We start from the raw sequence: 21,076 nt of genomic DNA on the forward strand, positions 1-21,076 counted from the left end.
TAAAAGAACCAAGATGAACAAGTCATGGCTCTCAGAGGACTTTTCTTCCCCTGGGTCAGCCAGGGGACGGGAAAGGCACGCGTATTTTTGAGAGTGCTTCATGCAAAGCATCTTTTTCTTTTTCAAAAGGGGGCTCAACCGATGCCAGTCAAGTGGGGTGTGTGTGGCCCAGTTAGTGGCAACGAGGGAGACTGTGGTTGGAGTCCCCTCGCTGTGTCTCTAAAAGAACCAAGATGAACAAGTCATGGCTCTCAGAGGACTTTTCTTCCCCTGGGTCAGCCAGGGGACGGGAAAGGCACGCGTATTTTTGAGAGTGCTTCATGCAAAGCATCTTTTTCTTTTTCAAAAGGGGGCTCAACCGATGCCAGTCAAGTGGGGTGTGTGTGGCCCAGTTAGTGGCAACGAGGGAGACTGTGGTTGGAGTCCCCTCGCTGTGTCTCTAAAAGAACCAAGATGAACAAGTCATGGCTCTCAGAGGACTTTTCTTCCCCTGGGTCAGCCAGGGGACGGGAAAGGCACGCGTATTTTTGAGAGTGCTTCATGCAAAGCATCTTTTTCTTTTTCAAAAGGGGGCTCAACCGATGCCAGTCAAGTGGGGTGTGTGTGGCCCAGTTAGTGGCAACGAGGGAGACTGTGGTTGGAGTCCCCTCGCTGTGTCTCTAAAAGAACCAAGATGAACAAGTCATGGCTCTCAGAGGACTTTTCTTCCCCTGGGTCAGCCAGGGGACGGGAAAGGCACGCGTATTTTTGAGAGTGCTTCATGCAAAGCATCTTTTTCTTTGTCAAAAGGGGGGGTCAACCGATGCCAGTCAAGTGGGGTGTGTGTGGCCCAGTTAGTGGCAACGAGGGAGACTGTGGTTGGAGTCCCCTCGCTGTGTCTCTAAAAGAACCAAGATGAACAAGTCATGGCTCTCAGAGGACTTTTCTTCCCCTGGGTCAGCCAGGGGACGGGAAAGGCACGCGTATTTTTGAGAGTGCTTCATGCAAAGCATCTTTTTCTTTGTCAAAAGGGGGGGTCAACCGATGCCAGTCAAGTGGGGTGTGTGTGGCCCAGTTAGTGGCAACGAGGGAGACTGTGGTTGGAGTCCCCTCGCTGTGTCTCTAAAAGAACCAAGATGAACAAGTCATGGCTCTCAGAGGACTTTTCTTCCCCTGGGTCAGCCAGGGGACGGGAAAGGCACGCGTATTTTTGAGAGTGCTTCATGCAAAGCATCTTTTTCTTTTTCAAAAGGGGGCTCAACCGATGCCAGTCAAGTGGGGTGTGTGTGGCCCAGTTAGTGGCAACGAGGGAGACTGTGGTTGGAGTCCCCTCGCTGTGTCTCTAAAAGAACCAAGATGAACAAGTCATGGCTCTCAGAGGACTTTTCTTCCCCTGGGTCAGCCAGGGGACGGGAAAGGCACGCGTATTTTTGAGAGTGCTTCATGCAAAGCATCTTTTTCTTTTTCAAAAGGGGGCTCAACCGATGCCAGTCAAGTGGGGTGTGTGTGGCCCAGTTAGTGGCAACGAGGGAGACTGTGGTTGGAGTCCCCTCGCTGTGTCTCTAAAAGAACCAAGATGAACAAGTCATGGCTCTCAGAGGACTTTTCTTCCCCTGGGTCAGCCAGGGGACGGGAAAGGCACGCGTATTTTTGAGAGTGCTTCATGCAAAGCATCTTTTTCTTTGTCAAAAGGGGGGGTCAACCGATGCCAGTCAAGTGGGGTGTGTGTGGCCCAGTTAGTGGCAACGAGGGAGACTGTGGTTGGAGTCCCCTCGCTGTGTCTCTAAAAGAACCAAGATGAACAAGTCATGGCTCTCAGAGGACTTTTCTTCCCCTGGGTCAGCCAGGGGACGGGAAAGGCACGCGTATTTTTGAGAGTGCTTCATGCAAAGCATCTTTTTCTTTGTCAAAAGGGGGGGTCAACCGATGCCAGTCAAGTGGGGTGTGTGTGGCCCAGTTAGTGGCAACGAGGGAGACTGTGGTTGGAGTCCCCTCGCTGTGTCTCTAAAAGAACCAAGATGAACAAGTCATGGCTCTCAGAGGACTTTTCTTCCCCTGGGTCAGCCAGGGGACGGGAAAGGCACGCGTATTTTTGAGAGTGCTTCATGCAAAGCATCTTTTTCTTTGTCAAAAGGGGGCTCAACCGATGCCAGTCAAGTGGGGTGTGTGTGGCCCAGTTAGTGGCAACGAGGGAGACTGTGGTTGGAGTCCCCTCGCTGTGTCTCTAAAAGAACCAAGATGAACAAGTCATGGCTCTCAGAGGACTTTTCTTCCCCTGGGTCAGCCAGGGGACGGGAAAGGCACGCGTATTTTTGAGAGTGCTTCATGCAAAGCATCTTTTTCTTTTTCAAAAGGGGGCTCAACCGATGCCAGTCAAGTGGGGTGTGTGTGGCCCAGTTAGTGGCAACGAGGGAGACTGTGGTTGGAGTCCCCTCGCTGTGTCTCTAAAAGAACCAAGATGAACAAGTCATGGCTCTCAGAGGACTTTTCTTCCCCTGGGTCAGCCAGGGGACGGGAAAGGCACGCGTATTTTTGAGAGTGCTTCATGCAAAGCATCTTTTTCTTTTTCAAAAGGGGGCTCAACCGATGCCAGTCAAGTGGGGTGTGTGTGGCCCAGTTAGTGGCAACGAGGGAGACTGTGGTTGGAGTCCCCTCGCTGTGTCTCTAAAAGAACCAAGATGAACAAGTCATGGCTCTCAGAGGACTTTTCTTCCCCTGGGTCAGCCAGGGGACGGGAAAGGCACGCGTATTTTTGAGAGTGCTTCATGCAAAGCATCTTTTTCTTTTTCAAAAGGGGGCTCAACCGATGCCAGTCAAGTGGGGTGTGTGTGGCCCAGTTAGTGGCAACGAGGGAGACTGTGGTTGGAGTCCCCTCGCTGTGTCTCTAAAAGAACCAAGATGAACAAGTCATGGCTCTCAGAGGACTTTTCTTCCCCTGGGTCAGCCAGGGGACGGGAAAGGCACGCGTATTTTTGAGAGTGCTTCATGCAAAGCATCTTTTTCTTTTTCAAAAGGGGGCTCAACCGATGCCAGTCAAGTGGGGTGTGTGTGGCCCAGTTAGTGGCAACGAGGGAGACTGTGGTTGGAGTCCCCTCGCTGTGTCTCTAAAAGAACCAAGATGAACAAGTCATGGCTCTCAGAGGACTTTTCTTCCCCTGGGTCAGCCAGGGGACGGGAAAGGCACGCGTATTTTTGAGAGTGCTTCATGCAAAGCATCTTTTTCTTTTTCAAAAGGGGGCTCAACCGATGCCAGTCAAGTGGGGTGTGTGTGGCCCAGTTAGTGGCAACGAGGGAGACTGTGGTTGGAGTCCCCTCGCTGTGTTTTACATGCTTTTAGAAGGGCATGAAATGGCTTGGAGGTTGACTTTCATCATATGCAAACTGTTGGCTACCAAAATGCTGCCTTTCCAACAACTGTGGTTATAGGCAATGAGGAACATACTGATGAAGATGAGACGCAGATACCCGATTGGGATGACAACTTAAATATTCGGTCAGGGCAAGAAGAAACTCGGTCTGAGGGGTAGGGGAGTGCAAACACAACAATTGATGATTAAGTTCTAGATCACACCTACTGTCAACCCACAGTCAGACACTCGAGGAGGTCAACAGAGGCGGTGGAGGAGGATGCAACCGACGTCGAAGTAACCTGGCGCCTTCCTGGACACAGTCGGAGCACTGGTAGCACGTCTACAACTGCATCCTCAGCCACCACTCTGCCTCTGAGCATTATTCGGGGTGGATCAACAGGTCGCATGGCCTCTAAGCCTTGCCTAGCCAGGTCCTTTTTTGACATAGAAAAAGATCGCCCAAATTATGTGATCTGTAAAATTTGTCATGGTTCTCTTAGTAGAGGTCAAAACCTCAGCAGTTTGACAACTTCTTCCATGAATCGTCACATGAATAAATATCATATGGCCCGATGGGAAGCTCACCGTGCTGCAATGCGGCCTAGCGGAGCGAACCATCCACCGCCTGCCCCTTCCAGTGCATCCGCGCGCTCGTCATCTTCTAGGACTGTGGGGACAGCTGTCACACCTGTTTTTCCACCCACAACTTCCACCACTGTAACCGCAACAGGCAGTTTGCTTGGTAGGTCGTCAGTTGGTTTGGAAGGGGAAACAAGTGAGTGTGTACAGCTCTCTCAGACATCGATAGCACCAACTTTGGATGAAGGCAACATCATGTCTCCGCCTGCACTTTCCTCACAAAGCTGCATTTTTCCAGGGACACCCGACTCAACACCGTCTACACACAGCAGCCAGATCTCTGTCCCTCAGATGTGGTCAAATAAAAGGCCACTTCCTGCGACCCATGACAAAGCGAAGAGGTTGACTCTATCCCTCTGTAAGCTGTTGACTACAGAAATGCTGCCTTTCCGCCTAGTGGACACACAGGATTTTAGAGACCTTATGTCTGTCGCTGTGCCCCAGTACCAGATGCCTAGTCGCCACTACTTCTCTAAGAAAGGTGTGCCCGCGCTACACCAGCATGTCGCACACAACATCACCGCTTCCTTGAGAAACTCTGTGTGTGAACGGGTGCATTTCACCACCGATACTTGGACCAGTAAGCATGGACAGGGACGTTACATGTCGCTGACTGGCCACTGGGTAACTATGGTGATAGATGGTGAAGGGTCTGCTGCACAAGTCTTGCCGTCCCCACGACTTGTGTGTCAATCCTCTGTCTGTCCAAGTTCCGCCACTGCTTCTGCATCCTCCACCTCATCTGGGTCCTCCACCTCCGCCCCAAGCCTGCCTGGTCAGGCCACCAGCGTTCTCACTGCGCAGAAGGAATCACGCACCCCTCATTACTATGCTGGTAGCAGAGCGCAACGGCATCAGGCGGTCTTTAGCTTGACATGTCTTTGAAATAGGAGTCACACAGCGACTGAGTTGTGGGCAGCTCTGGAGACTGATTTTGATAAATGGTTGTCTCCACTCAACCTGCAGCCTGGTAAGGCCGTGTGCGACAATGCTGCAAACCTGGGTGCGGCCCTTCGCCTGGGCAAGGTGACACACGTGCCTTGTATGGCTCACGTGTTTAACCTTGTTGTCCAGCAATTTTTAACACACTATCCCGGCCTAGATGGCCTTCTGACCAGGGCACGGAAACTGTCTGCAGTGCTCACTTCCGCCGTTCAACCGCCGCACCTGAGCGACTTGCATCGCTCCAGAAGTCTTTCGGCCTGCCGGTTCATCGCCTGAAATGCGATGTGGCGACACGCTGGAATTCAACTCTCCACATGTTACAGCGACTGTGGCAGCACCGGCGAGCCCTGGTGCAATACGTCATGATGTATAGCCTGGGCCAACGAGATGCAGAAGTGGGGCAGATCACCCTGATGGAGTGATCTCAGATCAAGGACCTATGCACCCTTCTGCACAGTTTCGACATGGCGACGAATATGTTTAGCGCTGACAATGCCATTATCAGCATGACGATTACAGTCATTTACATGCTGGAGCACACGCTAAACACTATTCGTAGTCAGGGGGTGGGACAACAGGAAGGGGAGGAACTACAGGAGGATTCATATGCGCAAGACACAACAACATCACCAAGGTCCAGACGTTCATCATCACCAACGCGGCAGGCATGGGACCATGGGGGACAGGGATCAACAAGGGCGCATGGTAGCAGGTGAGATGTTGAGGAAGGTGCAGGAGGACATGAAGATATGGAGGACGAACTGTCCATGGACATGGAAGACTCAGCAGATGAGGGGGACCTTGGTCAAATTTCAGTTGAAAGAGGTTGGGGGGAGATGACAGAGGAAGAAAGAACGGTTAGCACCTCTATGCCACAAACACAGCGTGGACTTGGTGCGCATGGCTGCGCAAGACACATGAGTGCCTTCTTGTTGCACTACCTCCAACATGACCCTCGTATTGTCAAAATTAGAAGTGATGATGACTACTGGCTTGCCACACTATTAGATCCCCGGGACAAGTCCAAATTTTGTGACATAATTCCACCCATAGAAAGGGACGCACGTATGCAGGAGTATCAGCAGAAGCTGTTACTCGATCTTAGCTCGGCTTTTCCACCAAACAACCGTGCAGGTGAAGGGAGTGATTCTCCCAGTTGTAACTTGACAAACATGGGACGGCCTCGTCATCTTCAACAGTCTACCCGTACCAGTAGGACCGTATCTGGTGCTGGTAACAGCAATTTTATGGAATCTTTTCATAATTTTTTTAGACCCTCCTTTGCAAGGCCACCAGAGACAACAAGTCTGACACATAGTCAACGGATGGAGAGGATGATACAGGAGTATCTCCAAATGAACATCGATGCAATGACTTTGCAAATGGAGCCTTGCTCCTTTTGTGCTTCAAATCTAGAAAAATGTCAAGAGCTCTCCAGTTACGCCTCGAAGATTTTGTCGTGTCCAGCTGCCAGCGTTGTCTCTGAACGTGTCTTCAGTGCTGCTGGGTGTGTGCTGACAGATAAGCGCACGCGTCTGTCCAGTGACAATGTGGACAGACTGACGTTCATCAAAATGAACAAGTCATGGATCCAGAAGGAATTTACTACCCCTGTGTCATCCTGGGGAGAGTAAATGCTTGTGGATTTGGAATGTGCTTGATGCAAATCAAAACATCCTGTTTGCAACTAGGGCACAAGTGCTGCCACTGATAAGGTGTCTGTGTGGGGCCCAATTTTTGGAAAAAAAGGGAGACTCCGCTTGGAGTAACCCTTGCTTGCTGTGTTTTTTAAAAATGATACAAGATGAACAGATCTGAAGGCAAGATGAAGCCAACATCATGTCTCCGCCTGCACTTTTCTCACAAACCTGCATTTTTCCAGGGACACCCTACTCAACACCGTCTACAGACAGCAGCCAGATCTCTGTCCCTCAGATGTGGTCAAATAAAAGGCCACTTACTGCGACCCATGACAAAGCTAAGTGGTTGACTCTATCCCTCTGTAAGCTGTTGGCTACCGAAATGCTGCCTTTACGCGTAGTGGACACACAGGATTTTACAGACCTTATGTCTGTCGCTGTGCCCCAGTACCAGATGCCCAATCACCACTGCTTCTCCAAGAAAAGCATGCCCGCGCTACACCGGCATGTCGCACACAACATCACCACTTCCTTGAGAAAATCTGTGTGCGACAGGGTGCATTTCAACACAGATACTTGGACCAGTAAGCATAGACAGGGTCATTACATGTCACTGACTGGGCACTGGCAAACTATGGTGAGAGATGGAGAAGGGTCTGCTGTACAAGTCTTGCCGTCCCCACGAGTTGTTTCAATCCTTGTTCTGTATGTAGAAGTTAATACACTGCTTCTGCCTCTTCAACCTCGTGTGGGTCCTCTACCTTTGCGCAAACCCTGTGTGGTCAGGCCACCCTTCCTTGCAACTGCGCACAAGGACTACCACACACCTCCTTACTATGCTGGCAGCAGAGCTCAATGCCATCAGGCGGTCAAAGTTTTACTTTGAAATGTATGGGAAATGTGAGTCACACCGCTATTACAGAGAATAGTAGTCAGGCAGGGTCAAAACATTAATTGAGGAACAGGAACAGAATGGGACGGCCAGGACTTAATCAGAAAACAAGCAGAGGTGAAATGCGTATCGGCCAACAAGGTACATAAACAGCAAGCAGGAAAAGTAGTCAGGTAACAAGCACACAAAATCATAAAACTGAACTGGGGGTAAAATTAACCAGAGGTTCATAGCTATGTCTGGCAGTGGTCTGCAGACAGGATGGGCATAAAAAAGGGTGTGGTGTCTTCCCATTGGTTGTAGCTGAATGATGGTATTTCATCTGTGAGATACCCACCAGCTACATTCAGCCAGAGATTCTGCATCTGTCAAGGTAATGCAGCCCAGTGGGTGAGCATAACCTGCGTCCACCTGCGCCGCTGGCATCGACTACTCTCCCATCATCAGCACTATTCATGAAAGGAACACGTTGTCACCTGGCGACCGGAGTACAAATTGACGGAGCGGACTCCGTTGGTGACTTAACAGCCGTGTGCGGCAATGATGCAAACCTGGCTGCGGGCCATCCTCAGGGCAATGTGACACACGTGCCTTTTATGGCTCACGTGTTGATCCGAATTCTCCAGCAATTTTTAAAACACCATCACGGCCTACATGGCCTTGTGCAGCGGGCACGCTCGCTATGTGCTCACTTCCATCGTGCGCACACAGCAGCTCAACAACTTTCATCACTCCGGAAGTCTTAGGGTCTGGCAGTTAAACGCCGGAAATGCGATGTTCCGACACGCAGGAATTGGAATCTGCACATGTTGCAGCGTGTGTGGCAGCACCGCAGAGCCCTGCTGAAATACGGTAAGACATATAGCCTGGGATAAGTTGATCCAGAGGTGGTGCAGATCACGCTGCTGGAGTGGTGTCAGATCAAGGACCTATGCACCCTGCTACACAGTTTTGAAATGTCGACGAAGATGTTTAGCACTGGCAATGTCATTCTCAGCGTGACAATTCTGGTCATCTACATGATGGAGCACACTGTAATTATTATTCGGAGTCAGGTGTTGGGACAAGAGGAAGGGGAGGAAGTACAGGAGGAGTCATATGCGGAAGGGATAACAAGATCTACGAGGTCCAGATGGTCAGCGGCACCTATGCGGCAGTCATGGTGAGGGAGAGGGATTAACAAGGGCGCATAGTATCAGCAAAAAGTGTTGATGAAAGTGCAGGAGCCCATGAAGAAATGGAGGACGAACTGGCGATGGGCATGGAAGACTCAGCAGATGAGTGAGAGCTTGCTCACATTTCGGTTGTGCGAGGTTGTGGGTAGAGGGCAGAGGAAGGATGCACGATTCTCACCTCTCTGCCACCAACACACCAAGGACTTGGTCCTCCTGGATGCACAAGACACATGAGCGCCTTCTTGCTGCACTACCTACATGACCCTCGGATTGTATGAATTTGAAGTAATCCTGAATACTGGGTTGCCACACTGTTAGATCCCCGGTACAAGACAAAATTTGGCGAACTAATTCCTGCCATAGAAATAGACGCACGTATACAGGAGTATCTGCAGAATGTGGTACGCAATCTTAGATCTACTTTTCCACTAAACACCAGTGCTGCACAGAGTGAATCTCAACACTTTGTCATGGATAGGAGGAAATGGTCTTTTACTTGTCCACATCGGAGGGACCGAGGGATGGCTGCTGTGCTGAGATGGCGTTGAGTACGGTGTCCCTGCACAGTTGCACTTTTGGTCATATCCCAAAATGAGTTGAAAAAGGACAGATGCTGTTGGAAAGGGGAACAGGTGTGTTGGAAAGGGGAAAAAAATTTTGGTCCGTGGATTTGGTGGTTAAACAACTGTAACATTTGCTGAAGAAACAACATCTGTTACAGTGGGACTGGCAGATTTGGATAAAGTGGTATATAATCTGTGACCGCTATATAACAAAAATTAATAAGAAAAGAAAGAGAAAGGTATATATCACCTTCAGCAGTCAGTGTCCACCGTGCTCCCAGTTGGAAAAGGAGAGGTTGGCAACTTGAAGGTTTGGTGGAGGATACAGAGCTGTGTGGCTATGAAACTAATAGTAGCCTTGACCATTGAGGAAGGATTCTCCAGTCGTGCTGTATGTGTGTTACCCACCAATACCATCTGTAAATAATACACGAACTACATGTGACTTGGTTTAAAATTGGCCACAGCAGCCTTTATTACCTATTATTTACATACTAACACAAGGGGGCGCCGTCCAACGGGCGACCCCAACAAATAACAATAGGTAACACAGTAACCAATGCAGTAAATATACAACCCTGAGTAGGCCCAGTCCAGGAACCACTTCTCACCCCAGTATCCCTGGCCGCAACACACCGACCCAGAGATGAGGTATTAATCACCTACGGATTAACCCTCCAACTTTGCAGAACCCCGTGCCTGCAACATCCCGGAACCTGGAGCCACCATACCAAGATGGTGTCTCTCTGTCCAGTTACCATTGCCTTCAACCGCCTCTGGACCAGACCTACCCCCCGCTGCTGTGACAAAGAAACAACCCAGACAAAATTCCCCTCGGTATTAAACACAAGGGAGGGTGGGCGGGGATCGTTCCATATCCGGAAGTCAAGAGAGAGGGGGTAAGTCAAAGTCCTTTACTTACACCCCTCAACTGTCCCACCTCTTCCTCCAGGGAACTCCTCCTACCCACCAATCCCTTTTATTCTGCCTTATAAACAAACCATTCCTGTTTCCATTAACCCCATCACTCCTTCCCTTCCCTCTAGTCATGTCGCCCCTCCACCCTATGGGTTCCATGGCTTTCTTGACCATTGAGGAAGGATTCTCCAGTCGTGCTGTATGTGTGTTACCCACCAATACCATCTGTAAATAATACACGAACTACATGTGACTTGGTTTAAAATTGGCCACAGCAGCCTTTATTACCTATTATTTACATACTAACACAAGGGGGCGCCGTCCAACGGGCGACCCCAACAAATAACAATAGGTAACACAGTAACCAATGCAGTAAATATACAACCCTGAGTAGGCCCAGTCCAGGAACCACTTCTCACCCCAGTATCCCTGGCCGCAACACACCGACCCAGAGATGAGGTATTAATCACCTACGGATTAACCCTCCAACTTTGCAGAACCCCGTGCCTGCAACATCCCGGAACCTGGAGCCACCATACCAAGATGGTGTCTCTCTGTCCAGTTACCATTGCCTTCAACCGCCTCTGGACCAGACCTACCCCCCGCCACAGGACAGGGCACGTGACTCCTTACGTGGCCTGGACCCGCCACACACCAAAAGCTTGTACCACACCTCCACGCAATCCCAGCGTCCACAAACAGCACCAAGAACGTTAAGATGCACCCCCATCGCATCACCAAAACCACCAGTTCAGCGCCACCAACTTTAGGCACCGCCCCCCAATAAAGGCTCGATTGATACTGCCTACCGCACAAGCCACACGCCATTCCAAACCGGTCACACTATCAAAAACTACCCCACGATTAAGCCCGGGTATGTCTTCCACAATGCAACAAACCAACAATTTTTTTTTTTTTTAAAACATTCATAAATAACTTCTCGAGATACCTAATCGCTGCCTCCCACTCACTGGACCAGTACCATCGACCCGTCCAGACCCCACTGGCAAAATTTGGGCGAGCCTCAGACCGTCGAGGCCCCGAGAACCAACGAATGCCCAAATATCCAAATGAGGCACACCCTCACCACAAAACCCAGAGGTTATAAACCCACAGATAACACCAACCTGTTACGCCAACCCATTCCACTCCCAAAAGACTCAAACGCCCCCATTGGCCTTAACCCGATAACAACTGAGGCCAACGTAACACCGAAACAAGAGGACTCCCACCTCCCAATACTTCTCACCACCCCTTTTCTGAGCCCACCGAGGGGCCTCCGTGGAAGCCCAATCCAGAAGGAAGACAACCCGTAGTATTCCGGGCGCCCACCCCCGCCACCTGCAATCCAGTCTGCAGCGCTGCCACAAAATGGTACCTTAACAAACACGACACAATAATGATCCTGGGCGTCCTCACAACATAAATTCCGCACCCGGGACCGCGTATAACAACACCAACCTTCACCACCCGCCTAATCTGATTCGGTGAGCGACAAAGCCGGCGCTCAACCCACTGCACCACCTCGGACACATCCTCCAACATCCAACCTCCGCTCCTAACCGTAGATGGGCTGACCAACCCCACAATCTCAAAGCCTCCCAAAAGGCTAACACAAACCGTTTTGGACAAGGGAAACAAAACCTGCTCGTGCTCAGATGAACATAGCCACCACAAACCACTCACCAAACGCTGCCACAAAACAACGGAGACGGACCCTTGTATCCCGCTGCTTCACACCCGTACGACCAAACCCTTCAAGGCCTGCCGCGCACTAAGATCCTGCGAAAAAACATCTCTCCACATCTAATCCTCAACAAGACAGCCACAGCCGCCACCCTCTGCTCCACTGCTGACGCCGGCCTAGCAGCCTGAAAACCGTTAATCACCACTGCCAACGCCCCCACCAAATACTCCACCGGGCCTTCTTCACACATTGTCCCAAACAACGTTATCCGCGCCACCCACACTTCTGGATATCAGCCCCAAATAACCTCAGTCACTGGGCACCGAGCCGCTCCCCAACACAGCCACACCAGACTCCACAAGCCCTCAGGACACACCGTGCCCACCTCGTCTGTTACGCGGCCTCAACTCCCGAGACCTGCAGAACTGGAAGGAAACAAAGCAGCTGCTATTCCCTTGGCGAACCCCAGTACTGGTTGCGCCACGCATACCATTTTTTTTTTTTTTTTTTAAACGCATACAATTGCGAAACCAACTGTCGCAAGTACGCCACCCTTGGCCCCAGGATTAGCAAACCAACTATTAATCGAATTCTCCACCAACTGATAGTCAGAATGACAGCACACCTTCCTCTTGGAAAAACTGCCAACCTCCCCAACCCGACTACTACCACCGATTGGAAGCGCTACCCCACAATGCCCAACCAGAAAACCAACTGGACCCGCTGCATCCGAGTACCGCAGCTACGTTCCATCAGACACCACCTTACCCAGCCACAATCCGCGGCCACTAAGTCGCCGTAAGAAAAAACCTCCTACACCATCAGATCGTCATTGATCTCCTTCGTGACCACACACAAATGATCCGATGGCTGCACCCTTGGCGCAGCCATCGCCAGCCGTCCAGCAGACACGCCCCCCAGCGGCGTAACTCTGCACCCGTGGTTCGACCGCCCCTGCAAAGACTGCACCGCCTGAAACCGCACCGTCTTAGCTGACCTAACTGCCTCTATCGCAGCCCATAGGACCACACCATTACCTTCGAATCCTACCTCTCTGACCATAACATCAAACTTTATCCCCCACAAACTGTATCACTGGCGTTGGACCCTCAGTCTTCGCCTGCGCCAACAGGCCCAAAAGAGTATCCACCACCATCTGCAATGAAACAAACAACCTCAACGAATCATCAACCCGCCAACCCGATGTAAAGAGAATCAACCTATAATGAATAAGAGGTGTAAGCTGGGACACACCACGCACAAACCACTCCACAAAGAAATAACCGCCCCCAACGGAACATAAAATGGGACAAAACCCATTAGCCCCCACCGATCAGCATAATAATAACTCCCCTCCCCACCGCAGCACCAGAACTGCTAGCTAGCAGGGTGGACCAGTAACAACCTAAATGCCGCCTCCAAATCCACCTTTGCCATCAATGCTCCACGGCTCACCGCCTTTACCAAATCCCACCCTCTGTCCAACGACACATAATAAACCGCCGACAATTCTGGAGCCAAGCAGGCATACACCGATGACTCCTCCAGATAAGATACGTTTTGAACAAGCCGAAATATATACATCTATATACAGCTCATTTCCGGCACTACCCACCAACAGAGAAACCCAATCATGACAAGGAGGGCCCCGAATGGCCCACCCATCCTGCCCAAAGCCACGTCCTGACCCCTCTTTCCACTGACAACCACCAGGTGTCCCCTAGCCCAGCACAAACTTCCAATAAGGAGGCAAAGATCCACCAATATAAATAGAAAGACGCAGAATTACTATGTTCCTTACCACAACCCAACACGTATGCTTAAGACAACCGTCCGCGCCAAATCTGCACCACCCATCATTCTATTCCCCCCAAAAACCCCTCATCGACCGTGTCGCCGGGTTCCACGCCCCGAACAGCCAACTACCCCCCAAAAGGGGGGGGGCTGACTAGGAGCCGCCATCCACTGCAGCCATAAGGATGTGCCCGTATGCTCCTACCGCATACTGGCACGCAACACCTTCCCTTGCTGAAATTACACGGCGTACTGAAGCCAGACTAAACCGCCATATGACCTAAACAAGCCACCCCAAATGGATCCATATAACCGAACCATGCCGAACCAATTACCCAATTCCTTCCCCCGATACCCTTGCCAAAAACGCAAATGCCCGCAGCCACGTTGCAAATGTACGAGGGGTGAGCCTCCACCGGCGCTCCCCTCCCTCTACTTATCCTTCCTGGAATCACTTGGCTTAACCTAATCCAGGTGAAACTGTTCCAGGGGGAGCAGCGAAACTATTGCTACACGTTCCCCCATTCAAATCTTATCCCTCACATCCTCCAGCAAGTGAGCCCCCCCCCAGCGGGCCTTTGAAGCACCCATAACTCTCACACTTGACCACTGTCAGCCCAATGCACCACCTCATCCCCCTCTTCGCTCCTCACCACTCACTCTGTCACAGCCCTTGCCGCCTCTGCCCGAAAATGCTCCCCTGCCGCCTCATGCGCCCTCACTCTGCCTGCCGCACCTGCGCCTACTAACCACCGATCCCGTCCATGCCGCCGGCGGTGCATGCGCACCCTCCACAACCGTATACACCACTGCAGTAAACCCCATACCTTGTCAAAACACAAACCCACTCGGCGCTGCCGTGTCCGCAGCCGCCCCCCCCACCAACTGCGCCCCAACCCTGCCGAATCCACGGCCGTCTCACCCGACCGCGACCCGGCGTATCCTGGAATAAAAGTCACGCCATCCAGACGTCTGATTCTTCCGTCGCTGCTTCCTCCTCCTCCTCGCTGGAGCCGACCGCCTCTGGCTCATGTAATGCAGACGCCGCCGAAGCGCTGCCACCACCACGGCCGTCCTCCTGGTACGCCGCGTGGGCACCATCCTCCAAGCTCCATCTTCTGTCCCGCGGCGACAACCCCGGAAACCGTCCCGACCCACGGGCTGCCACCGCGGGCCCCATCTTCTGGCCCGACCCCCCCCTGCTGCCTGCAAGGACAGGGGGTACCTGTGGCCCGACCCGCTGCCAGCAGACTCCCATCCAGAGCCGCCAGCCTCCTGCCCACCTGGGCCCAGAAGGCATCCGTCCGCCGGGTCCTCGCCCCCCTGGGGGAGACCGCCGCTGCCGGGATCTGCACGCCTGCTCTGGGTGACCAGGCGGGGACCGCAGGGTCCCCGCCGTCACCCCCACGTACCGACGCCTCCCGGGCATCCGTCGCACCAGGCTCGCCTGCCCTGGTGCCGGACCCCTTGCTGGCTGCAGCCCCCCGGCCACCCCCCCTCCACCCACGGGGGAAGGGGGGTAACGCTGGCCTCCGTCCTCGCCGGGCGCTCTCCTGGCCAGGAGCCGCCGCATCCAGCCCTCCTGGGCCCCATGAAAGCCTCTGTCCGCTGGGCCCTCCCCCTCCTGGGGGAGACCGCCGCGGCCGGGAGCTGCAACCTGATCTGGGTGACCAAGCAGAAACCGCAGGGCCCCTGCCGTCACCCCCACTCACCGACGCCTCCTGGGCACCCGTCGCCCCAGGCCCGCCTGCCCTGGTGCCGGACCCACCACTGGCTGCAGCTCCGCGGCCCCCCCCACTGTCCGCGAGGGGTAAAGCTGGCCTCTGTCACCGCCGGGCGCTCTCCCCGTCCGGGAGCCGCCGCATCCAGCAATCCAGGCCGCGGCTCGGACCGGAAATAGGCCGCAGACAAGCCACGCCCCCCTCCCGGCTGCCGCGGCCCGGACGGAGATTCCTCCCGCGGCCGGAGCAGCAGCTGAGTACTGCCCTGCCCACGTCCTACCGCGGAGGGTCCCCGAAGGGGCTCTCACATCTCCTCCTCGCTCCCCCCGCACACGGCAAGTACCTGAGATATGAGGGAGGGGGGACGCCGCCCGCAGCTGACAGGGGAGCGAGGGGAAAGTGCCAACGGGTTAACCCCCAGCAGCCAAGGCGTGGGACCGCGCTGCCAGGGGCCCGTGCACTGCCATGATGAATCCGCTGGTCCCGGGTAGCAGCCATCCTGTCGCACGTCCGGATCGTTCCATATCCGGAAGTCTGGTGATGTGAGGGGCTGGGGAACCTCCATTATGACGTCCTTGTACAGATCTTTGTGTCCTTCTAAATACTCCCACTCCTCCATGGAGAAATAGAAGGTGACGTCCTGACACCTTATAGGAACCTCTCCAGTCAGATCGTTCCATATCCGGAAGTCAAGAGAGAGGGGGTAAGTCAAAGTCCTTTACTTACACCCCTCAACTGTCCCACCTCTTCCTCCAGGGAACTCCTCCTACCCACCAATCCCTTTTATTCTGCCTTATAAACAAACCATTCCTGTTTCCATTAACCCCATCACTCCTTCCCTTCCCTCTAGTCATGTCGCCCCTCCACCCTATGGGTTCCATGGCTTTCTGAACCGAGTTAGACGCCATTCGGATCTGGAGACTGTGAGCCCTGTTAGCGTCACAGGGTCCACATGCCCACCCAGCCCAGGAACTCCCTGTTAACAACACAGGGGCCATTGAGTACGCTGACCGTGTGCGTAGGGGCCACACCTGTGGACAGCAGGCGCATCAGCAGCAGCAGGCCTGTTAATGCCACTGGGCTGCACAAGCAGGACTGTTAGGACAGGAGCTGGTCTTAACCGTTCTGCGTTACCAACTGTGGTGGTGGCCTGCATCCACCACCCTATCCCTGCCTACCTCTGGCCTAAAGCCGCAATGGGTTCAACACATGGAGGTGTGCTCTTTCGGAGCATAATAGAAGACTGCGCACCTCCTTGTTGGCTCCAGCCCCTTTTATAACCTGGGTCCGCCCCAAACCAGGGTGAACCACAATGCACCTCCTGGAGACAAAAGCAGAGTGACACGTCATGAGTGGCATAACTAGCGTCCTATTTGGAAACGCAACTTCAATGATGACCTCATGGCTGCCATGACCCAAACACCTCACCAGTCATCGTCTGACCATCAATAATGCGGTGACAAGTCATAGGTGTGGGCCTCTGCAAGCCATTTGGGAGGACACCTGATGCCCTGTGGTCTATATGGGACCCCCACATCAGGGCCAGGGCCAAAGAGTTCATTACCGGACCTAGTCTCTGATGCAGGAAGTGCCTGAGCATGCTCAGTAGCATGAAATACAGTCTCTGAAAAAAGACTATCAGCTTTAGCATGGTGTCTAGGCACAAAACAGGACTTAGACCCGGCACAGAATGCAAGCACCTGTGCAAAGAGGCTTTTCACACTTAGTGTGGGAGCATGCGCTGTATCCCGAAATGAAGACTTAGCGTCAGGAATGGCACAGTCAGGCTGAGCATACTCACTAGGCGAAACACTGTAATTATGCTGCAGCTGGGGTACATCGGCACACGCATGCGCACTAGCTGCCTCTCCACACTTAGACGTGGAGGGGAAATTTGTCTTGGAGATGCTGTCTATGAACAGAAGGAAAAGCTAAAGGAAGCCTGACTTTCTATCCCTCCGAATTATGAAATGCAGCAATGAATTCCATGAGTTTGCTATAACATTAGCGTAGCTAAATGTGCATGAGGGTGTGATGTAGAGGTGCTAGAAATAGCTTGTCACCAGTGGGGCACTAATGGAATACAACAGCCAGTTCTATGATGCCACAAAATGGCAGTATTTTGTGCTATCATTATAGCTTATTAAAAACAGAGCACGAGGTTGTCATGCAGAGGTGCTGCACATAGATTTGCAGTAGTGTGAATAGACAAAAGTACAATAGCCACGTTTAGGATACAACTAGGTACAGTGAGTGTTTGCTAGTATAATGGCTGAGTTTAAAAAAGTTTGAGTGTGCAATGCAGGCAGATGTCCTGCAAATATCGTTCCAATACTGTGAATTGACAAAAGTACAATAGCCACGTTTAGGATACAACTAGGTACAGTGAGTGTTTGCTAGTATAATGGCTGAGTTTAAAAAAGTTTGAGTGTGCAATGCAGGCAGACGTGCTGCAAATAACGTTCCAATACTGTGAATAGACAAAAGTACAATAGCCACGTTTAGGATACAACTAGGTACACTGAGTGTTTGCTACTATAAATGGCTGAGTTTAAAAAAGTTTGAGTGTGCAATGCAGGCAGACGTGCTGCAAATAACGTTCCAATACTGTGAATTGACAAAAGTACAATAGCCACGTTTAGGATACAACTAGGTACACTGAGTGTTTGCTAGTATAATGGCTGAGTTTAAAAAAGTTTGAGTGTGCAATGCAGGCAGACGTGCTGCAAATAACGTTCCAATACTGTGAATTGACAAAAGTACAATAGCCACGTTTAGGATACAACTAGGTACAGTGAGTGTTTGCTAGTATAATGGCTGAGTTTAAAAAAGTTTGAGTGTGCAATGCAGGCAGACGTGCTGCAAATAACGTTCCAATACTGTGAATTGACAAAAGTACAATAGCCACGTTTAGGATACAACTAGGTACAGTGAGTGTTTGCTAGTATAATGGCTGAGTTTAAAAAAGTTTGAGTGTGCAATGCAGGCAGACGTGCTGCAAATAACGTTCCAATACTGTGAATTGACAAAAGTACAATAGCCACGTTTAGGATACAACTAGGTACAGTGAGTGTTTGCTAGTATAATGGCTGAGTTTAAAAAAGTTAGAGTGTGCAATGCAGGCAGACGTGCTGCAAATAACGTTCCAATACTGTGAATAGACAAAAGTACAATAGCCACGTTTAGGATACAACTAGGTACACTGAGTGTTTGCTACTATAAATGGCTGAGTTTAAAAAAGTTTGAGTGTGCAATGCAGGCAGACGTGCTGCAAATAACGTTCCAATACTGTGAATTGACAAAAGTACAATAGCCACGTTTAGGATACAACTAGGTACACTGAGTGTTTGCTACTATAAATGGCTGAGTTTAAAAAAGTTTGAGTGTGCAATGCAGGCAGACGTGCTGCAAATAACGTTCCAATACTGTGAATTGACAAAAGTACAATAGCCACGTTTAGGATACAACTAGGTACACTGAGTGTTTGCTACTATAAATGGCTGAGTTTAAAAAAGTTTGAGTGTGCAATGCAGGCAGACGTGCTGCAAATAACGTTCCAATACTGTGAATTGACAAAAGTACAATAGCCACGTTTAGGATACAACTAGGTACAGTGAGTGTTTGCTAGTATAATGGCTGAGTTTAAAAAAGTTAGAGTGTGCAATGCAGGCAGACGTGCTGCAAATATCGTTCCAATACTGTGAATAGACAAAAGTAAAATAGCCACGTTTAGGATACAACTAGGTACACTGAGTGTTTGCTAGTATAATGGCTGAGTTTAAAAAAGTTAGAGTGTGCAATGCAGGCAGACGTGCTGCAAATAACGTTCCAATACTGTGAATAGACAAAAGTACAATAGCCACGTTTAGGATACAACTAGGTACACTGAGTGTTTGCTACTATAAATGGCTGAGTTTAAAAAAGTTTGAGTGTGCAATGCAGGCAGACGTGCTGCAAATAACGTTCCAATACTGTGAATTGACAAAAGTACAATAGCCACGTTTAGGATACAACTAGGTACACTGAGTGTTTGCTAGTATAATGGCTGAGTTTAAAAAAGTTAGAGTGTGCAATGCAGGCAGACGTGCTGCAAATATCGTTCCAATACTGTGAATAGACAAAAGTACAATAGCCACGTTTAGGATACAACTAGGTACACTGAGTGTTTGCTAGTAAAATTGCTTAGTTTAAAAAAGTTGGAGTGTGCAATGCAGGCAGATGTGCTCTGCTAATATCTTTGCACTAGTGGGACTATAGCAAAGTCCAATAGCCACGTATAGGATGCCACTAGGTACACTGAGTGTTTGCTAGTATAATGGCTTAGTTAAAATGAGTTTGAGTGTGCAATGCAGGCAGACGCGCTATGCAAATGTCTTTGCACTAGTGGGACTATAGCAAAGTCCAATAGCCACGTATAGGATGCCACTAGGTACACTGAGTGTTTGCTAGTATAATGGCTTGGTTTTAATGAGTTGGAGTGTGCAATGCAGGCAGACGCGCTCTGCAAATGTCTTTGCACTAGTGGGACTATAGCAAAGTCCAATAGCCACGTATAGGATGCCACTAGGTACACTGAGTGTTTGCTAGTATAATGGCTTGGTTAGAATGAGTTGTAGTGTGCAATGCAGGCAGATGTGCTCTGCTAATGTCTTTGCACTAGTGGGACTATAGCAAAGTCCAATAGCCACGTATAGGATGCCACTAGGTACACTGAGTGTTTGCTAGTATAATGGCTTAGTTAAAATGAGTTTGAGTGTGCAATGCAGGCAGACGCGCTATGCAAATGTCTTTGCACTAGTGGGACTATAGCAAAGTCCAATAGCCACGTATAGGATGCCACTAGGTACACTGAGTGTTTGCTAGTATAATGGCTTGGTTAGAATGAGTTGTAGTGTGCAATGCAGGCAGATGTGCTCTGCTAATGTCTTTGCACTAGTGGGACTATAGCAAAGTCCAATAGCCACGTATAGGATGCCACTAGGTACACTGAGTGTTTGCTAGTATAATGGCTTAGTTAAAATGAGTTTGAGTGTGCAATGCCGGCAGACGCGCTATGCAAATGTCTTTGCACTAGTGGGACTATAGCAAAGTCCAATAGCCACGTATAGGATGCCACTAGGTACACTGAGTGTTTGCTAGTATAATGGCTTGGTTTTAATGAGTTGGAGTGTGCAATGCAGGCAGACGCGCTCTGCAAATGTCTTTGCACTAGTGGGACTATAGCAAAGTCCAATAGCCACGTATAGGATGCCACTAGGTACACTGAGTGTTTGCTAGTATAATGGCTTGGTTAGAATGAGTTGTAGTGTGCAATGCAGGCAGACGCGCTCTGCAAATGTCTTTGCACTAGTGGGACTATAGCAAAGTCCAATAGCCACGTATAGGATGCCACTAGGTACACTGAGTGTTTGCTAGTATAATGGCTTGGTTAGAATGAGTTGTAGTGTGCAATGCAGGCAGACGCGCTCTGCAAATGTCTTTGCACTAGTGGGACTATAGCAAAGTCCAATAGCCACGTATAGGATGCCACTAGGTACACTGAGTGTTTGCTAGTATAATGGCTTAGTTATCAGTTGGAGTGTGCAGAGGACAAGAGGGTACAGTGGCAGGATTGTGGTGCTCTGGGTAGAGGAATGGAAGCCTGCCTTTCTATTCCCTCCTAATGGTGAAATGCAGGTAGGAAATCCCTGACCTGGGCTACACAGACGCTGTTGCTGTTTGCAGGACCTGTCACCTATGGCTCTCTGACCCTGCCGGTTGGAGCCCTTAAAAG

The sequence above is a fragment of the Anomaloglossus baeobatrachus genome, chromosome 1 (assembly GCF_048569485.1).
Source record: "Anomaloglossus baeobatrachus isolate aAnoBae1 chromosome 1, aAnoBae1.hap1, whole genome shotgun sequence".
Taxonomy (NCBI): domain Eukaryota; kingdom Metazoa; phylum Chordata; class Amphibia; order Anura; family Aromobatidae; genus Anomaloglossus; species Anomaloglossus baeobatrachus.